Raw genomic sequence first — 20,226 nt, forward strand, 5'->3', positions numbered from 1 at the left:
ACTTTCACCTCCCGAATGCTAGCTTTTGGCAGCCCAAGCAGACTACTACTCCAAGAGCAGTTGAAAGCGCGCGACTTAATTTCTGAGCGGCAAAGCATGTGCCAGACACTCGCGGCAGCGCTACGTCGTTACGTCCTGGCCGAAAGAACAGTGCGCCTAGCGTAGCGGCCTAACAAGCCGTGTTACCACTGCATGCTGCCTGCATTAAGTAATGAAAAGCATCGTCCGTACGTTCTATCGGGGCTCTGTAGGCTGTGCTGTTTGTTGCACAATGATGAGGAGTAAATATGCATGCCTTCCCATGGTTTCATCAAGAGATGATCGTATTGTGGTTGGCATCAAGAGAGTATAAGCACAGCAGCGGGGGTGGGGGTGATGAACTGATGACCGACAAGAACTCTGCTCACGAATGGGAAACAACCACAAATTTCAGCTTGACACCTCTGGTGATGAGGACCACAAGTAGAAGCACGAATGTATATATGCATATGCTACGAACCAGCAGAACATCCACTGTTTTAGAATAATATTAAAAAATCCTTAAAAAAAAGAAATGCCACGTACTTACTAACAATAATATCTATAGCTGTGCTGGGTAGAGATTGCACATTGTTCTGCAGCTGCAGTAAAGTGCAGTGCGCCCGATCGATCGAGCCGAGCAGGCAACTAGCTAGCTTATGTGCAAACAAACTTTCGAACTCGACACTTGTTTCTGTTGCCGACTGCGCCCTACTCCAACCAACTTCTTTCTCCGAGATTCAACTGTTGTTGTCGATAAACCTACAGCGCGAATTGAAAGGGCGATCCCACTGCAATGCAATGTATCCTATTCCTCCTATCCACGTCCACGGTCCACTACCCCACCCCTAAAGCCTGAACCCCGCCACTGTTGGTCACCATTGGCACGGGGCCCTGACGATGATTGGCGCGACTTCGTCGTCCTCGGCACGGCACAGTGCCACTGGAGGACCATTCCGCTGCTGCTGTCGCCGTCTTAACAGCGCGGACGGGGGGCACAAGCGTACCCACCGTCTCTGGTTCCCTTTCCGGTGCGCATCTTTATGGTTCGCAATTCGCATGCAGCCGCCACCACCAGCTCGATACGACCGTGCACGGCCGCGACTGCACTGCACGGGAGGAAACCTAACGCAGCAGCGAGCTGAACTGAGCTGCATGCGCGCCGCATTGAAACGAAACCAGAGGCGCAGGCGGTGTACCACGAACGGGCAGTACATGGACGCATCACATTGGATCGGCACTCGGCAGTACAGTACCCGGCTCGCTGGCCATCGGCAGATCGACAGCGTAGGCCGTAGGGTCTGGTGGGTGCAAATGTGGACGCGCTGCCGCTGCTGCCTGAATCCACGAACGGAGCCGCGGCTTTTCCACTGAAAAAGCGGTGAAAATTCGTGGTACCACAAGTAGACTTAGCAGCATTCGTCATTTCACTGCCCGGCGCCAGGCGACAAGGCGCAGGCGTCGTGAAAACTGACACCCTGCGAGCGTTTCGTTTCGTTTCTGCTGCTAGCGCGCGGCCTTGCTTTCAGCTACTCGGAGAACGTACGCCGGACGGCCGGCATGTGTGTGTCGCTGTTTGATGCAGTTGTAGGTAGATGGAGGCCTGGCCTGGACTGCGTTGCGAGGGGGGGGGGGGGGGGGGGGGGGGGGGGGGTGGGGGGGGGGCGGGCGGGTGGTGCTTGTTGAGAAAAAGCAGATGGCGGCGTCCGAAATGGTTCGTCGAAGGATCGATCTGAGCTTTGGGGCCCAGCCACGGCCTCTTTTGCTCCTGACGATTTGAACGGCAAGGGCAACCAGCCAAATTTCAAAAGAGCAGCTCGGGAACGGGAATGAATGGTTGTATTGTATGATCCCTAGGAATCTTCCCGGAGTGGGTAATTGGTAAGACTCTCTCAAGAAGGAATCCATGGACATTCAAACTTAAAATAGGAAGCAAAAGATTTAAAATTAACCTCCAACAGAGTATCTATACGAGAGACCTATTTTGGGTTGCCTGAGAGGCACAACTTAAATATGGGCATCCTCTCTGCTGAAACCTATTTGCAGAAATAATTCTCTTTTAGGTCTTATTGTTGGAGAAGATGCTAAATAGATATTGAATCTTTTGTCTTTAGTGTTACTCGAAGAACGAAGGAGCCTTGTATTTTAAACGTTGTTATTCAAGATAGCCTAAAGCTCGGTAAAGGTACATGATATGAGCAAAGCGCCAAAGCGACAGTCTTCGTCAGGGAAGCCTGGGGTCTCCTCTCGCCAGCCCGGTTTGTGACGGGCGTCGTCCCGTCTCGACGTCTCGTCCAAGTTCCGGTCGAAAGACTCTTGACTCCTCTACGTGGTCCGCGGCTATGTACGGGTGCCGGCGTGCAACACCACACGATTACGATTTCCAGTCCCGGTGGCCGGAGGCCTGGAGCGGAGTAGGAAACTGACGCACACGTCCCGTCCCGACGATCGGCAGTCAGTAGTACTCCCACCGTCTCAAAACAGAAGTTGTTACGCGATACCTCGTGTAGGTTAATTTTTTTAACTTTAACTAGATTTATAGAAAATACGTACAATATTTATATCTTCAAATAAGTTTATTATAAAAATATATTTAACGATCTACCTAATGATACTAATTATGTATTATAAATATTAATAATTTTTATATATATTTAGTTAAAGTTAAAAGTGTTTGACTTCTCGGGAAGCAAGAACAATATCGACAGAGCGAGTAGGTTGGAAAGAAACGCACGGCGCGGGGGCACTGGCAGTTCAACAACGATCCGAAGGTCGGACGCGACGCTATCGGTACGCACAAGGTAGGAGGTGTCGGTCGGCAGCCGATCCCGACCTGACCACCATGTTTCGAATTTTCGGTGCAACGCACTAGCGCAGCACCCGTAGCACCAGCGGTGTATTCAACGGTGGGGCGGGGAGGGGGGCTCGAGCCCCCCCTACCGGTACCGGAGCCCTGAATCCCCTGGAGCTCCCTGAATTTTTAGACAAAGTTCTATCGTGTAGTTGTGACTGAGACTTAAGATCAAGTAGCAGTATGAGCAGTGGCGGATCCAAAGGGGGGGCTGCAGCCCCCCCTAATGTCTTGATTTCAAGCCTAATCACTGTAGCAAAAGCTTGATTTCACCATTAAATCTTCATACAAATCAATATCTCCATTGTTTTAGCCCCCCCTTATCCCGCATCGTGCATCCGCCACTGAGTATGAGGTATGTTGCTGTCGCATTTTTTGTTCAGCCTCTCTAATTTTTTTTTCTGAATCCAATGCTGCGTAGCACGGAAGTCGTTGTTCCCTTTGTTTCCTCCCGCTCGCCACTCCCGCTGACGACCGATGGTGGGCTGATCGACTGCGAGTCCACCGCCATGCGGGCATCAGGCCATTGGCCCATGGACCTCCCTGCCCAACCCAACCGACACCACGTCCGTGGCTTGGGCTATCCGTCCATCCGGACCATCGCGCCCCAAGCACATACGCAGTATGTCCTGCATCCACTAGGCCGCTCCATCGCGATGGTGTTGCTTTACACTTCGCCGATGTGCACCTTTGTTGCGCCAATGCCCACGCCGGCCCTGAGCACCTCACGCTGCTCCTCTTCGCCCCTTCGCCGCTCCGAGGTCTTCACTGTCCGGCTTGCAGCTACACTAGAAGGAGCTCGCGCACGACATTCGGACGGTGGGGGCTCGAGCGGTGCTCGCGTGGGATCTGGCGAAGTGGCTTGCAGATCCGGCGGGAGCTCCGGTGGAATGGTGGCTAACAAGAATTCACTTGGCGGTCTCCGTCGCGCTCGGGCAGTACTCGACCGCGTCGTCGGAGCTCCATGGTCGGCTTGCGCCGTCGCCCTCTGCTCCTCTTCGCCCCTTCGCCGCTCCGAGGTCTTCACTGTCCGGCTTGCAGCTACACTAGAAGGAGCTCGCGCACGACATTCGGACGGTGGGGGCTCGAGCGGTGCTCGCGTGGGATCTGGCGAAGTGGCTTGCAGATCCGGCGGGAGCTCCGGTGGAATGGTGGCTAACAAGAATTCACTTGGCGGTCTCCGTCGCGCTCGGGCAGTACTCGACCGCGTCGTCGGAGCTCCATGGTCGGCTTGCGCCGTCGCCCTCCTCGCGTCGTCACGCACTCATGCGAGCTCCATGGTCGGCTTGCGCCGTCGCCCTCCTCGCGTCGTCACGCACTCATGCACCAAGCACTGGGAGGTGACGGGAATGCCAACTAGGTACTTGGCCAAGCTAGACCAGGGGCTTACAGGTGGCCTTCCGAAGCCAGGCCCCAGCCCACCTACAACCAACCAAACAAGCCCATCTTGGCTCCAGGAAACCAGGTCAGGGTGTAGGCACCTAACCAAACACAGCATATATAAACCATAATCTCTGCTGGTCCATCACTGCTGGAATTTTAAAAATGGTAATGATAGAGTTATCACTGAGAATTTGTAAGACAAAGGACATTTGTCAGCAACGCTGGAGATCCATCAGTGATAAGAAGCGAGAGTACTGTTGCTGGTATGACAGCACGAGAAGAATACGACCTAGCAACAGTAAGGCCAAGATGTGCAGCAAGAGAGACCCACCCTAGCACACGCTTTGCAGGCCCAGAGCGGCAGTAGTCTCTACCATTATAAGCGCGTGTTTAGTTCCACCCTTAAATCCTAAAAAGTGCTACAGTACCTATTACATCGAATATTTGCGGCCCGTGTATGGAGTATTAAATGTAGACGGAAAAAAAACTAATTGCACAGTTTGGTGAGAAATTGCGAGACGAACGTTTTGAACCTAATTAGTCCATGTTTGAACACTAATTGCTAAATAAAAACGAAAGTACTACACTAACCCAAAATTTCAACTTCCTGGAACTAAACACGCTCTAAAATCCACCAGTTGTGAACTTCACACCAATCAATGACCCGCACAGTCAAGACCTATCCTAAATACACCAAAAAAAAAAATGTACGCAGAAACAATATATTTTTGAAAAGAACGCACCAGCTGTCCTCTCCATCCTCTTACTGGGCGCTTTTGGTATGGCTCCAACGGATCCGGCTCCTCACTGAAAAAACAATGTATCAGTACTGTTCATCAAAGCTGATTTTTTCTCTCCCCCCTCCTCTCAGAAAGCGGGAGGAGCCGGAGAAGCCAAATTTTTTTGGCTACGACAGCTCCTCTGTGTCAGAGAGAGAAAGGAGAGAGAAATATGGATTCCACAAACAGTAGATGACACAGTGCACGGAGCCGGGGGAATCCCTCCCAAAGAGGCCCATTCATATCAACGGCCCAGCTTCTTTGGATCAGACCTCGTCACTCATCCCGCGCCCACCCCGCTCGCGACTCTCCCTCTTCCCCCGGCGCCGCGAGCGCGCGACTCTCCCTCTCCTCCTCGAACTCTTCCCCACGCACGATCCCGCGCAAGACTCCTCGAACTCTCCCCCGCATACGGGGCCACCAGGCGACGGAGCCGCCCACCAGGAGAGTCGCCCATGGACCAGGCGACGGAGCAGGCGGGACGCCAGGCGAGGGCGAGGGCGCCAGACAGCCAAGGGCGCGAAGCCGCTCGCCACCAGCGAGGGCGCCGGCCAGCCAAAGACGCCAGGCCGCTCGCCGCTCGCCGCCCGCCACTGCGCCAGTCCGCCAGGTCAGTAATTCTATTCAACTCTCTTTTGCTCTGCAGATGAACATCGACGCCCTCGCTTTTGTACTGCAGTTTACGTGATCCCTCATATCTCTACAAAATATGGGAGAAAAAAAGCTATGAACTGATATGAATTTTTACAGCATATATTTTCCTAGATTCATGTACTTGTCACTGCTCAATTTGTTTTTCGAAAACGTGCATTGGCACGTGCTTCGTTAAGTGGAAGTGGGAAGTTTTACAAACTCCATTGATGGTCACGGCGAGCCGTACACATCATGAAGGAACACATAACACAAATCACCAACTAGTGGTGGGGAAGTAAGGTTGAACTAAGTAAAGAGTCACTGCTCAAATTAGTTCTAATTCGGGGAGGGTGAGTGGTTGTTGCTGTGCTGGTGGGCGAGAGCCGAGAGATGATTCCACATGGTTGATTATGGGATTTATTCAAGGTTGGAACCAGCCGGAGGCCTATAAAATCAGGTTCCTCGGATTTAGATTGCTATTATGGCGTTCGTCCATTCGCTGGATGCGCGACTTCTTGTGATTCTACCCTGAATTGTCTGTAAAGGATTTGCTGCGCTGATATCTGCAGAACTGTGGTGGCTCCAGCGGCGCTCAAGGACGAGCTGGGACGACATGCTTCTTCAGCACGAGACACTTAAGGAGTGCACCAAGAATCTAGTGTTTTTCTCTCACAACAAAACAGCATCAGCCGGCTTATAAGCCACAGAAATGATCAAGCGAACAGGTGGCCGTTGCTTATAATTGATGGGTCATGAAGGTGAGTGTTTTGCATCATATCTCTCGTGGTGATTGTTGAGTTAAAACCATGGCAGGTTGCTTATAATTGATGGGTGATTCTCGCGTGCAGTTCCCGTTCTTCTGCAGAGACAGGGAGTACATCATAAGTCGAAGGATATAGGCATCTGGAAAGACGTTTTGTAAATGAGAAATTTAGTCATAACTGTTGGGCAGTACCTAATAGAAGATTTTTAAAGTTCGTAGCAAAAACTTTCCACATGAAAGGTCCATGTTTCAAGTAGCAATTTGGTTTCTCTTCTTTTTTAGCCTAGCAGGGAATCAAGTGTTTAGTATTTTGTCATTTGACACTGCACGCAGGTACCATCAGGTAAGTGCCTTATGGAGATTGGCTGGTTTAAGGACACCAAGCGTATGGATCATGTTGATAGGCGGATAGGATCAGTGGCTCAGGTCAGAAAACAGATAGAAATAAAATGACAAAAATGATTTTATTTTTTCATTACATATATTTGAGCAACTTCATCAGGAGAAATCAAGCATTTCAGCATTATCCTCCACTTGCAGTAGTATCCAGCAGGGCAACACTCACATTTAGTACATGCCTTCATTGAAGAGTGAAGACCAGTGGAGCTGCACCTTGCAGATCATCATCGTTTTCTCTGTAGGTAATGTGTTTCATTCCCCTAAATGTGTTATAGGTAGGGGTGTGAACTGGTGCTCCTAAAGGTCTCCACCAAATTGAATTGTTAAGTTTTAACTCACATGGAGATTTTTCCACCTGCAGCAAAGTTCCTGGGTTCATGATATCTTTTTCACTTGTACCTTCTATACAGGGTCTTTTTGTTTTTGTTTTAGCAGAAATACAGTTTCTTTTTGCGAGCAAAAAGAAAAAGAAATATAGTTCTTGTGATATTACAATGCAATCGGGAAAGACTGAAACATTGAAGGCAGTTAGCACAACTTTTAGTTTGCATATATTTCAGTTCTAATTTGTAGATACCCGAATGTTGCATAGCATTAGCACGGGCAATATACTATATGCATAGTGGAGCAGCTTATCTATATGAACTTTGGGCATTGTGAGGTTTCTCTCTTCACTTTTTTTGTTAGATATAACACTTGTAATTCAGTGTACAAAATATGATGTATATTTGACAAGAAAATCTATGTTTGTCTGACATTTGGCAATCTAAGCATGGCTGTTTCATGACTGAATGACTGCCTGGATGATCATCTTTGCACAGTTATGGAGGAGTCACAAAAATTTAGGAGAAATCAACAATCATAGGTTCGTGATAGTTTAATTTTTTATGGCCTTCTCCTAACTTTTTTTGTGTGCATGTTGCAGCCACTAGCTGATGGAGGGAAAGCCAAACGGAAGCATGAAAAACAAGCCCATTAACTAGAGGCAAGGACTATAAGCAATCAAGTAAGTTTTCTCCTTGCTGACTGAGGCTTTTATCAGATTCATTGATAATCAAGGCATGGCTCTAATTTGCTTTATACGTGCCACTCTTCTGCAGGTCTTGGCTGTGGCGAGCGAGAGCAGCGTGGTGAGTACCTGTTGCTGGTCCTCAATCAAGGTGTGGCTCTCTGCCTGCTGCCACGCTGCTGTTGCTGCTCTTTGCTTGCCGACACAACTGACATGAGTTTGGAAAATACGGAATGTATTTCCCGGTTTTCATGAAACGAGTTTCAGGTAGCAAAAGAAGGAACTGAAATACAGTTACAAAGCAGAATTAAGTGTTGTGCAAACATTGATATCCTTTTATGTCATTTTTTAATGTGTATCATTGCATATTATTGTTTTCCAAACTCAGATGTCATTTGTTTGTGAATTTATGTTATATTTCATCAGTTGATTTATTTTTTAGTTTTATGATTTATTTTAGTATTATGATTTTTTTAGATGTCACCGTAGCGTTAGCACGGGCAATATACCATAAGAATGTAATAGGCCTACTTGCTATAATATTTAAGGGGAGGATGAGAGGAGTGGAGGACAACAAGTAAAACCATAACAAACTATCAATACAGAGTCGTTCTGGTTGTGCTCTCTACCTGTTCCCCGGGAAAGTTAAACATGCCCCTAAGAGCAAGTATAATAGCAGGCTGTAAGCCGACTAAATGCTGAGGTGGAGGAGAGAGGGGAGGAGAGAGAGGAGAAGCAGGCTGTAAGCTTACAGCCGGCTTGGGCACAAGAACCAAGAAAGTCTGTGAGAGAGACAAGTGGGCCATATATTAACTGTAAAGAGCCAACTACTATATGAGTGGGCTGAGAGAAGGCTGTAAGGAACCTTACAGCCAGCAAGCCGGCTGTATTATTAGCCTTGCTCTAAGGGCATATGCTCCTATCCCCAATGTTGTTGGATACGCATTGGGATGGGTGCACTACCGGAGTGAGAATTAAAAAAAAAAACATCCAACAATAATGGAGGTTGTTTTCCGGTTCTTCCCCCCTTCTTCCCAATTCCTCTACCGATCTAAGCTAACAACATTACTGCCAAATTTTAAAACCCAACCACGGTGATAAGGTGCTCATCTTTGTTTAGATCAGCAGTTTATGTGAATTCGTAAGAAAAAGAATATTACTGCTGGATTTTAAAATCTGTCAACGATTATAACGTGCTCATGTTTGTTTAGATTAGTAGTTTACCTAACAATTTTTAGCTATTATAATACAAACTTGGTACTGTTAGATTCGTAAGCATTGTACTATCCAATAGTAACCAAAAGTTTATAAGTATAAATAATATGTAATTTAAAATAAATAAATGGTTAGAGTGTAGTCTAGAAGACCGTGTCATTCCAACTAATGTCATGTTTTATACAACGGAAGGGAGTACGTTTTAAATTATTCAAAACCGCCCGGCAGCTTTCTCTGCATTCTAATTCTTTATTAAAACCACCGGCATGCATTTTCGGTTCAAACTCATCTCAACTCTGACGACTTTTTCTTCGATCTATCCATAAAGAAGTAACTGATCCACGGCTTCGACTCACCAAATGATTGAAGCCTGGAGGTCATGGCGGCGCGTCTAGAGATCCCCATTCCGGCTGCCCGCGAGGTGGAAACAGGATAGTTTACCAGGATATATATTCATGGACTGACGAACCATCTGTTCTGCTTCCTGCAGACATGAGTACACGATCGAAAATTTGTGTTGAGCATGTCTATATATATGTCTCGTCTCCGGAAGTCCAGATATAGCATGGATTGAAATGTTCTTCGTACTAGTATTTTGTCAATGCGAAGATGGAAGTGGAATGGACTTACGGAACTTTGCTTGCATTGGGCATGAGGTGGTTGACCTTTTCTTTTCTGCAATTTCCGTTGCCTATAGGCTATAGCAAATTACCAAACACGAAAGGGACGCAGAAAGCTAGATTGACATCCAGGGTTAATAGTAATAACACTGATAATAACACAAAAGCAAGTAGTGATATAAAGATGAGCATGTCACTTTCTTACATATCTAAACCTAAGTGATGAGTTTTGAGAAAGCTACGCATGCATGTATATCACTTTCGTATATCGAATATGAATATTAGCTTTGGAGATCAACCTACGGCACGCATATCCTTTTGTAAAAAAATCTAATAGATCAGTATAAGCTTTCGATTCAATTGATGGGCTTTGTTGTGGTACCTCCAAATGACTGTGAGACGTTCATTTAATTAGATCGGGTGGTTAGGATCATCTATTACTTCCTAGGAGGTTGGAATATATTTTTATTTAATTTTCTATTTTGTAAAATAGGAAAGTTTTACACATCAAAATCTTTTTCTAGATCTAATTGATGCATATGTGATCTATAAGATGTGGTAAATATTTTTAGTTTGCAACTTTAGACATGACATAATTTGATTAGCATAAATATATATAACATGACAACTAATATAATGTAACATATTCTAATGTGCGTGTACATGTGCACGCTGGATAACCTGATGTAACCTACTAATTTGTTCAAATGTACGTGTACGTATTAGCTAGCTAGATTAAAGTACAATTGGAGAAAAAAATAGCTTGTACTTTTTTTCTAATGCAACGTAAATAAAAGCAAATGAGACATGTGCACAGTACTTTGAATGCAAATACAAGAAATTTGACATGATATGTGCAACGTGAAAACATAATAGAAAAAAGAAACATGCATAATATATTGTACAATAATGCGTGACAAAAAAAATTAATGTGATATGATACCTGAAAATTACGAAAAAATGTAACACGTTACATATTACATGTCATTTAAAAAAGGTAACGTGACATAGTAAACTTGATATTTGTACAATAATTGGCCTACTTTCCATCCGAGTGTATTGTGGATAAATGGAAAGAGTGCATGGTTGTTGGGTGGTGCATGCCATGTACCCGATATCTAGGGATTCATTGTGATTTTTTTTCTTTTTCTTGTTATTTTAGTTATTTGATTACTTTATAAATCTCTAAAAATCAACGGCTATGATTTGTTTTTGCTATTACCTCCTATGAGGTAATGTTTGTACCGTAGCAAAACCCTCCATTGATTGATATCAGTATATCTAACGACCTAAATACTACTTTGTTGATATCAGTAGTGACTAAATATGGTAGCCATGGTTTTGAAAATCTAAAAGGTCGAATGACCACTTCGTTGTCTGTTCGGCTACTGCCTATTGGTTCATCCATACGTGCTCGCTCTTGTAATCCATGCCACGTGCCAGTCATTCCATGCCCTGCATGCACCAGTTGAAAAGTCTGCGGTCTGCGCGCACACGAATTTCCTTAGTTAAAGTCAAAGCGGCGTACATAGCCATATACTTTCTGGTTCCTTAAAGCAAGTTTTTTTTAGACATGACACGATATTAGAAAACAATTTTTATGAAACTATATTTCGAGATAGATCTACTTAATCACTTTCATATTTGAAACTTAATCCAAAAAATATTTATTCGTAGTTAAGTTTAAAATGCTTACTTTAGACAACCTCAAATTTAGGGAACCGGAGGGAGTACTAAGAGCATCTTCAAGAGTTTTCTACTTTTTTCTCTTACAAAGTTGTAGTTTGGCAACTCCTAAAAAGATATTGGGGGAGAAAAAGATAGTCATCTCCAAGAATTTCTAATAAATGACATCTAAAAAAATAAATTGAGGCCCACATCAACTTTTTCCGGCTTTTTTTTGTTTTTTGTCACGGGAAACATATCGGCGTGCCGTACCCTGAGCCCACGATCTCCCTACCGCCGCCGCCAAGTCCCAGCCAACGCAGCCACCACCCAGCCGGCTGCTGCCTCCTTCCAGCCAGCGACGCGAGTACTACTACTGCTTCTACACGGCAAGGAGTAGACGTATATCCAGTCCTAGAATACCCAACATGGGAGCAGCAAGCGTAGACGGACGTTTATCTCAGAACGCCAACATCAGGATTCCCGCCTCGGTAGAATCATGGTGTTTGGCAAATCTCTGTCGCAAAGAGAATTAGAAGATTCCTCATCAGACGACGATGATTGTCCCATCCTGTTAGCAGCTGCAATTGTTGAAACATATTCAAATCAAAAAGGAAGACATGGTGCTTCTGTTCTAGGGCATAAAGTTATTTGTCGAGATAGAGAAGGCGGACACCAAAGGATGTTTCAAGATTACTTGGCTAATGATCCGACATATGGCCTAGATTTATTCCATTGGAGGTTTGTGCGCATTCACTTGTGATATGATCACTAGTACGCTAAGTAATTATTCTAACATTTATTTTATTTTTTAATTTCAGGTATAGAATGAGTCGGGACCTTTTCGTACGCATAATGAATGCTGTAGAATCATACGATGACTACTTTGTCCAAAAAAGGAGTGCAACCAATGTTCTTGGATTAAGTTGCTTTCAGAAAGTCACAGTAGCATTTCGTATGCTAACATATGGAGTTCCAGCTGATGCTACGGATGAGTATGTTCGTATTGGAGAAAGTACCGTAATTGAGAGCCTACGTAGGTTCGTTGCTGCAGTTGTTGATTTATTTAAAGAAGAATACCTGAGATATCCTAATGAGGCTGACACAACACGCTTACTGGCACTCAGTGAGCAAAATGGTTTTCCTAATATGTTAGGGTCCATCGATTGTATGCATTGGGCATGGAAGAATTGTCCTGTAGAGTGGCAGAGTCGTCAGTACAAGGGGCATATGGAGGAGCCCACTATTATTTTGGATGTTGTTGCTTCCAACGATCTTTGGATATGGCATGCCTTTTTTGGAATGCCTGGGTCTCATAATGACATCAATGTGCTTCACCGGTCTCCTTTATTTGCTAAGCTGGCTGAGGGCAGAGCTCCTAAGGTGAATTATACCATAAATGATTATGATTATACGATGGGTTATTATCTAGCCGATGGTATATACCCATCATGGGCTACTTTAGTGAAGTCCTCGTATGCGTGCGTTTCCTGTGTCATGGGAAAGCTGAACTCGTCCAAAGAACGAACACCCTCAAATCCCGTGACCAAGTCAGTCCGATATCCACCACCGGTCATTGCGACGAGCCTGCAAATATGGACAAAGAAATTATTACCAAATGCCATGAATAATAAAATTTTATTTACAATATCATAACCCTTACAATCTTGAAAGTAATATTCAGAAAAATAATTCTGAATGTAATGTTTACAACTTCATAACCATCACAACCAAGATACACTACAGGTGCCCAGCAGCTGGCCAGCGGCATCATAACCTGGTGAACAGTGCCATGCAAGCAGACACACAGCCTCATCGATCAAACAGCTAGTATTGAAAGCCTGAAACGCTAGCCTAGTGTACATATCCGGCAACAGGCCTAATTGCTAACAGCAAGCAGTTGGCAAGTACTCCAATAACAGTACCATGCAGCGGCCAACAGCAGTGCACAGTACCATGCAGGAATCGGCAATAAGCAGTAGGCAGCACCAGCCGACAACCAGCACGTAGTCAGGCAGCAGGCAATCAGGCAATTATATGCTTTCAGTACCAACATATACCATTACGCTCCTACGTTGTATCTGCCTATCTGGCTAAAGCACTAGCGCAATACTAAGATCGGCAGGCACACATCGTGAGGCACACATCGGCCGGCCACAGCCAGGCACCCTCTCGGCAACAAGCACACATCGGCAGCAGGCACACAGCGGCATCGCACAGGGTGCCACGGCCTCGCACGCAAGGCAGCAGACCGCCATGGCCTGGCAAAGAGGCGGCATCCGACCATGACCTAGCACGGCAAGCAGATAGGGACGGCTTCTGATCCAGTGATACAACGTAGCAGCAGATCCAAAAGAGCACGGCCACGGCAAACACATAGGGACGGACGGACGGTGGCGGGCAAGGGAAACATAGCGGCGGCGGCGGCCGGCAGGAAGCCATGGCGCCGGCGGCAGCATAGCAAGCCCATGGCAAAACGATAGATCGGAGTATGTACCAGGTCACTACGTCCGTGGCAGCGTTGTTCGTCGACCTGGACGGCGAGCGATGGAGGAGCGGCTTCCTTCCTGTACGACCGCCACGAATGATGGAGGAGCGCGCGAAGGATAGACCGGCGGCAAAAGAAGGCGCACCAGGATGGACTCCACGCGGGAAGGCGAATCCGCGTGACCGATGAGACGCGCAAAGTTACGTGCGCGAGGAGGAGATTTCCCAAGTGCCTAAATATTAGGAGGATAGATTAGAAACTGTTGGAGATGGATTTTTTCTCATTTTCCTAAAAACCAAGTATTAGGAAGGTAAATAGAAACTCTCGGAGATGCTCTAATAAAATATATATACACTCCTAAAAGAAGGGTCAATGCCGATCTGGAAATTGGTCTGCTTTTGTTTGTGTCAGCGCAGTTGAAACAGCTTTGAGACATTAATGACTGGGGCGAGAGGATCGGACGAACGCCGGCCGCTCGATCAGATCAGGACCGGCAATAGGACATTCTTGCTGTTGGTGTCAGTGTCTCACATCAGACAGAGTACTCACCGAAGAAACAGGCCGGATCCACTGCAAAGACACTCTTTGCCGAGGGCCAGCCACAGGAGCCCTCGACAAAGAACGGTCCTTGGCAAAGAGGTCTTTGCCGAGGGTCCGGCCCTCGGCAAAGACAGACCCACGGCAAATCAAATCTTTGCCGAGGGCCGTGGCCCTCGGCAAAGATGTCCTCGGCAAATTAGGCTCGTTGGGTCACGGCGGCCATTCCCGTCAAGCTTTGTCGAGGGCCACCCGTTAGGCCCTCGGCAAAGGTTTTTTTTTTCTGTGAAACCAGATTTTCGGCAAAATTTTTTTTTAAAAAGTCTTTGCCGAGGGCTCTAGACCAGGCCCTCGGCAAAGATTTTTTTTGAACCAGTTTTTTGGCCAAATTTTTTTTTATAAATCGTCTTTGCCGAGGGCCCGAGGCGAGGCCCTCGGCAAAGAAGCCCTTTGCCGAGGGCCCGAGGCGAGGCCCGAGGCAAATAAGCCCTTTGCCGAGGGCCAGGCTAGGCCCTCGGCAAAGATTTTTTTTTTGGTTTTTTTAGTTTAGTTTTTTTGTGGTGCTACAATACATTGTTTTGAACTCAATTTTAAAATTTGGGCCAATTTTGACTTTTTTTTTTGTATATTTTCTTAATTTATTTTGATTCTTTGATTTTTTTCGAATATGTCAAATTTGAACTGCAGGTGCATGGAATATTGCAATGTAGTGTTTCGAAAAATGTTATTCACGTTATTGGTGCATGTTGAGTCCCTATCCACGAACTCGCATCAAATTTCGCGCATCTTCTTCGCGTAACATGACGACCGACTTGCCGGAAAAGTGTTTTAAAATTATATAAAATCCATACGAAGTCCGAAAATCACGAAACTTGGCGAGATGTCATGTTATCGCATGTGTAGGCTGTGGTAAAAAATCGAGAAGGTTTCCAGCGAGTTGCGATGTCGGATGCCTGAAACCCAGACATCCCCGAGCCCGGCCGCCCCGCGCGCCCCACCGCCGCGCGCGCACCCCGGCCGCCCCGCGCCTCCACCACCGCCGCCGCGCACCCCGCCGCCGCGCGCCCGCCGCTGCGCGCCTGGCCGCCCCGAGCCCGGCCGCCCCGCGCGCCCCACCGCCGTGCGTGCACCCCGGTCGCCCGCGCCTCCATCGCCGCCGCCGCGCACCCCCGCTGCCGCGCGCCCGCCGCTGCGCGCCTGGCCACCCTGCGCGCCCCACCGTCCCGCGCTCGGCCGCCCAGTGCGCCCCACCGCCCCACCACGCCCAGTGGCGGCCGAGGTCGCGCCCTGCCTCCCTTCCCCGTCTCCGTCGAGCAAGGGGAGGTCGGCCGCCCCGATCGGCCCTCCGGCGGCCCCCCTCGCCAGCCTTCCTGCCCCGACCCCAGCCCCCAGGCCGCCCCCGTCGCCGGCTGCTGTCGGAGGGGAGGAGGCAGAGGGTGAAGTTGGAGGAAGAAGAGAAGGAGAAGAGGAGAAGGAGGAAGGGGAAGAAAAGGAGAAGAAGAGGAGGAGGAAGGGGAAGAGAAGGAGAAGAAGAGGAAAAGGAGAGAAGAAAGGGAAGAGGGGGAGAGGAGTACTCCAACGCCGCTCGACCTCGCCGAAGAAGAAAGTGACCCCCACACCGCGACGCCCAACTCCACCGCAACCCTAGGTAAAACTCTCGTTGTCGGCCTTCGTGCCGTATGTGGTTGTGTGGGCCTTCGTGCCGTAAGTTGATATGAGGGCCTTCGTGCCGTTGTGGTTGTCGGCCTTCATGCCGTTGTGAATGTCGGCCATCGTGTCGTTTTTTTTGCAGGTTTTGGAAACCTCCCCGTGCAGGGGAGGTGCTGCCGAAATTTTGAACAAACAATAACCTATTGTCTTTTTATGCAGGAGAAGAGTACGTCGGAGGGGACCCGGAGGACCCCGATAATCTTCGTCGACGTCGCGGTTCTGCCTGCACTGCGTCGCCTCGCCACTGCGTCGATTCGCCACTACCCCACTAGCCTTACTTCACCGACACCCTAGGTATAAATAACCTCTTTTTCGCATGTCTGTCGTAGCCCGCGCGTAACCCAGTTAGGCGTCTCCCGTCCGAAAGAGATACGGTCGTAGGTATGCGGATCTTTGCGTATCTGCGACCGTATCTGTTTTGGATTGTCCATGTTTTTTGGACAGCCCATGGATGCGTAGATGGGTTAATTTCCATGGTCCGCTCCGGTCCGAGAAGGAGTTTCGGCAACACCTCTATGTTGTTCTCCGGATACACACTCTCCCTTGCAGGACGTGTATCGGGAGAACAGCGGGGAGGTGCTGCCGAAATTCTGTCTCGGAGAGGAGCGGAGCATGGAAATTGACCTCATCTACGCATCCATGGGTGGGATTAGGACCTATCCTCACCTATTAGACAGTAGGAACACCGCGTAGATGCAATTGATGGTCACAATACTCTATGCTGTAAATGTTAAAGGATGGAGGACCGTCAGTGGATGTACACGGGCTGGAGAAGCGGGAGTGACTACGACTATGAATGGGTGAAGGAGACAGATGGTTTCTTGAAACATGCATTTGGCCCAGGAGCAGGAGGACATTCTCTAGTTTGGTGTCCCTGCAGCAAATGTGACAACAGGAGAAAAGTAGACGAGAAGACCATGGGTAGACATCTTGTGTTCAATGGTTATACGCCTGGCTACCAGCAGTGGATCTACCATGGTGAAGCAGATCGTATAAGAGCGGAGGTGGTGAGACCACGCCTCGAGGCTTTTGATGATGATGCCGGGGTAGCAGACATGCTAGATGACGCCCACCAAGCTCACTTCGCTGAACGACATGAGAAGGAGGAGATGGAGGAATCCGCAAAGGACTTCTACAAAATGTTGGAATCAGCACAGAAACCCCTTCACGAGCGTACAATGATTTCTCAGCTAGATGCGATTGGACACGTAATGGGGTTGAAGGCCGAGTTAAACCTGAGTCGAGAAGGCTTCGATAAGATGTTGGCCGTGTTTGGCACCATGCTACTGGAGAATCACACTTTGCCGACGAACTTGTACGAGGCAGAGAAACTCCTTCATATGCTTAAGATGCCGTATGACAAGATACATGTTTGTCCGAAGGAGTGCGTCCTATTTAGGAAAGAACACAAGGATGCAAATTACTGTCCGAAGTGTAAATCCTCTAGGTACCTGGAGGTAGACTCTAGTGATGGTCAGAAGAAGCAGCTTCTGATCCCCGCGAGAGTGCTATGGCACCTTCCTTTCCTACCGAGGATCCAACGGCTATTCATGACTAAGGAATCCGCGAAACAGATGACATGGCACAAAGATGGCAAACGGTACAATCCTGGGAAGATGGTACATCCGTCTGATGCTGAAGCATGGACGTATTTCAATGACAAACATCGTGACAAAGCAGCTGAGGCTCGTAATGTACGTGTCGCGCTAGCAATAGATGGGTTCAATCCTTATGGAATGATGGCTGCCCCATACACATGCTAGCCCATTTTTGTTATCCCCCTCAATCTTCCTCCCGGCATCTCCTTTCAACGGCATAACGTATTCTTGTCGTTGATAATTCCTGGACACCCGGGGAGTAATATGGGTGTGTTCATGGAGCCTGTGATTGATGAATTGATCCATGCTTGGGAGAAGGGGGTATGGACATACGATCGAGCTACAAAGACAAGCTTCAAAATGCACGTTTGGTACCACTACTCCCTGCATGACTTCCTGGCGTATGGGTTATTCGCCGCCTGGTGTGTTCACGGGAAGTTCCCATGCCCAGAATGCAAGGAAGCCGTGAGGTTCATTTGGTTGAAGAAGGGTGGCAAGTATTCATCGTTCGACTAGCATCGTCAGTTCCTCCCTCTAGACCATGAATTTAGAGAAGACATCAAGAGCTTTACGAAAGGTGTCAAAGTGACAGACCCTAAACCGCACTTGAGGACTGGTACCGAGGTTCGTGTTCAGATAGATGCTCTCATGCCTAATGAAGAAGGTGGTTTTGTGGGATATGGTGAGAAACATATGTGGACTCATAAATCCGGCTTGACAAGGCTCCCCTATTTCTATGACCTTCTTCTGCCACATAACATTGATGTAATACACACTGAAAAGAATATCACCGAGGCACTTTGGGGAACTCTCATGGATACTGACAAGTCTAAGGACAACGTTAAGGCTAGAGTGGACCTAGCGACGTTGTGCGATAGACCGAATCAAGCGATGCAGCCTCCTAGTGGCCAAAACAAGAACTGGAAAAGGCCTAAGGTCAATTTCGTCTTGCAAATTGATCAAAGGAGGGAGGTACTAAAATGGATCTAGATGTTAATGTTTCCAGATGGATATGCAGCGAATCTTAGCAGGGGAGTGAACTTAGGCACTCTACAAGTCAACGGGATGAAGAGTCATGACTACCACATATGGATTGAGCGGCTTCTTCCGGCGATGGTCCGAGGCTATGTCCCTGAGCATGTCTGGCAAGTGCTAGCAGAGTTGAGCTTTTTCTTCCGCCAGCTTTGTGCCAAGGAGATATCTCGGACCGTCGCTCAGGACTTGGAAAAAGCGGCACCTGTGTTGCTCTATAAGCTGGAGAAGATCTTTCCACCCGGCTTCTTCTTACCGATGCAACATCTGATTGTGCACCTCCCGTCCGAGGCACGTTTGGGGGGCCCGTGCAGGCCCGTTGGTGCTATCCAATCGAGAGATGTCTAAAGACTCTTCGAAAAATGTACAAATAAAGCCAGAATTGAGGCTTCCATTGTAGAGGCATGCCTTCGGGAGGAGGTGGCAAACTTCACAACGCTATACTACAAGCCGAACCTTCCTAGCAATCATAATCCACCCCGTCGTTACAATACTGGCGAAAATGAATCGACCCTGAGCCTTTTCCAAGGCCAACTCGGCAGCGTAAGTGGATCAACCCCAAAGCTATTGGGAAATGAAGAGTGATGCAGTATCATGCTATATGTGTTGAATAACCTTACCGAGGTGCAGCCGTTCATCAAGTAAGTTCTCAACGAACTTATTTTAATATGCCGTCACTATTCTATATCCAACCCCATTGATTCTCATTCGAACAGGGAATTTGTTCGTGAATTCTGGCATCAATCTAGGGATCCTACCTTGCATGAACAAGACACCCTTGTTTCGCGGGGTGCGGGAGCGGGGAGGCCTAATTTCATTTCTTGGTTCAAACAAAAGGTAATGTCCAATTTAGCTCGTACGTTCGATCGTCCAAGGTGATTGTACGTTTGATTAATATAACGATCTATGATGCTTCACCTTGTAGGCCCAGACCGATTCGTCCATGAGTGACGAGTTGAAACAGGTTGCAAACGGCTGTGACGTTAGGGTGAAGTCATTTACCGGCTATGACGTGAACGGATATCTCTTCCACACAACAAGTTACGAGCAGATTCGGCCCAAACAAAAAACAACAAATGGCGGAGTTTGTACGCCCGGCACTGATGGCCTCGACTATCATGGTAGAGTTGAGGAAATCTATGAACTCTCATTTCATGGAGACGAACCTCTTAAACCTATCATGTTCAAATGCCACTGGTTTAATCCTCGATCAACGAGACAAACCCCTCATCTTGGGCTAGTCGAGATTCGAGAAGATTCCATCTATCCTGGAAAAGATGTCTACATTGTGGCTCAACAGGCCGTGCAGGTGTATTATACTCGATACGCCAACCAAGACAAAGAGGATCTTAAGGGTTGGGCTATTGTGCACCAGGTATCTCCACATGGTAAACTACCTGCCCCAAACGATGATGATTACAACTTCAACGCAAACACATACGATGGACAGTTCTATCAAGAAGATGGGCTACCAGGCATGTTTGAGATAGTCTTACCCGAAGCAATCGAAATGGAAGTAGACAACG

General features: G+C 47.5%; 1 long non-coding RNA gene across 1 annotated transcript; it reads left to right on the forward strand.

Annotated features, from left to right (window-relative positions):
• The first annotated feature begins 5,430 nt into the window (after nt 1-5,430).
• Nucleotides 5,431-8,163, forward strand: LOC136474984 (uncharacterized). The gene is made up of 6 exons (XR_010763062.1): nt 5,431-5,641; nt 6,234-6,422; nt 6,513-6,853; nt 6,968-7,068; nt 7,752-7,832; nt 7,927-8,163. It is a non-coding gene; the product is annotated as an uncharacterized lncRNA (long non-coding RNA).
• Nucleotides 8,164-20,226: the final 12,063 nt, after the last annotated feature.

Source organism: Miscanthus floridulus, chromosome 8 (genome assembly GCF_019320115.1).
Source record: "Miscanthus floridulus cultivar M001 chromosome 8, ASM1932011v1, whole genome shotgun sequence".
NCBI lineage: Eukaryota > Viridiplantae > Streptophyta > Magnoliopsida > Poales > Poaceae > Miscanthus > Miscanthus floridulus.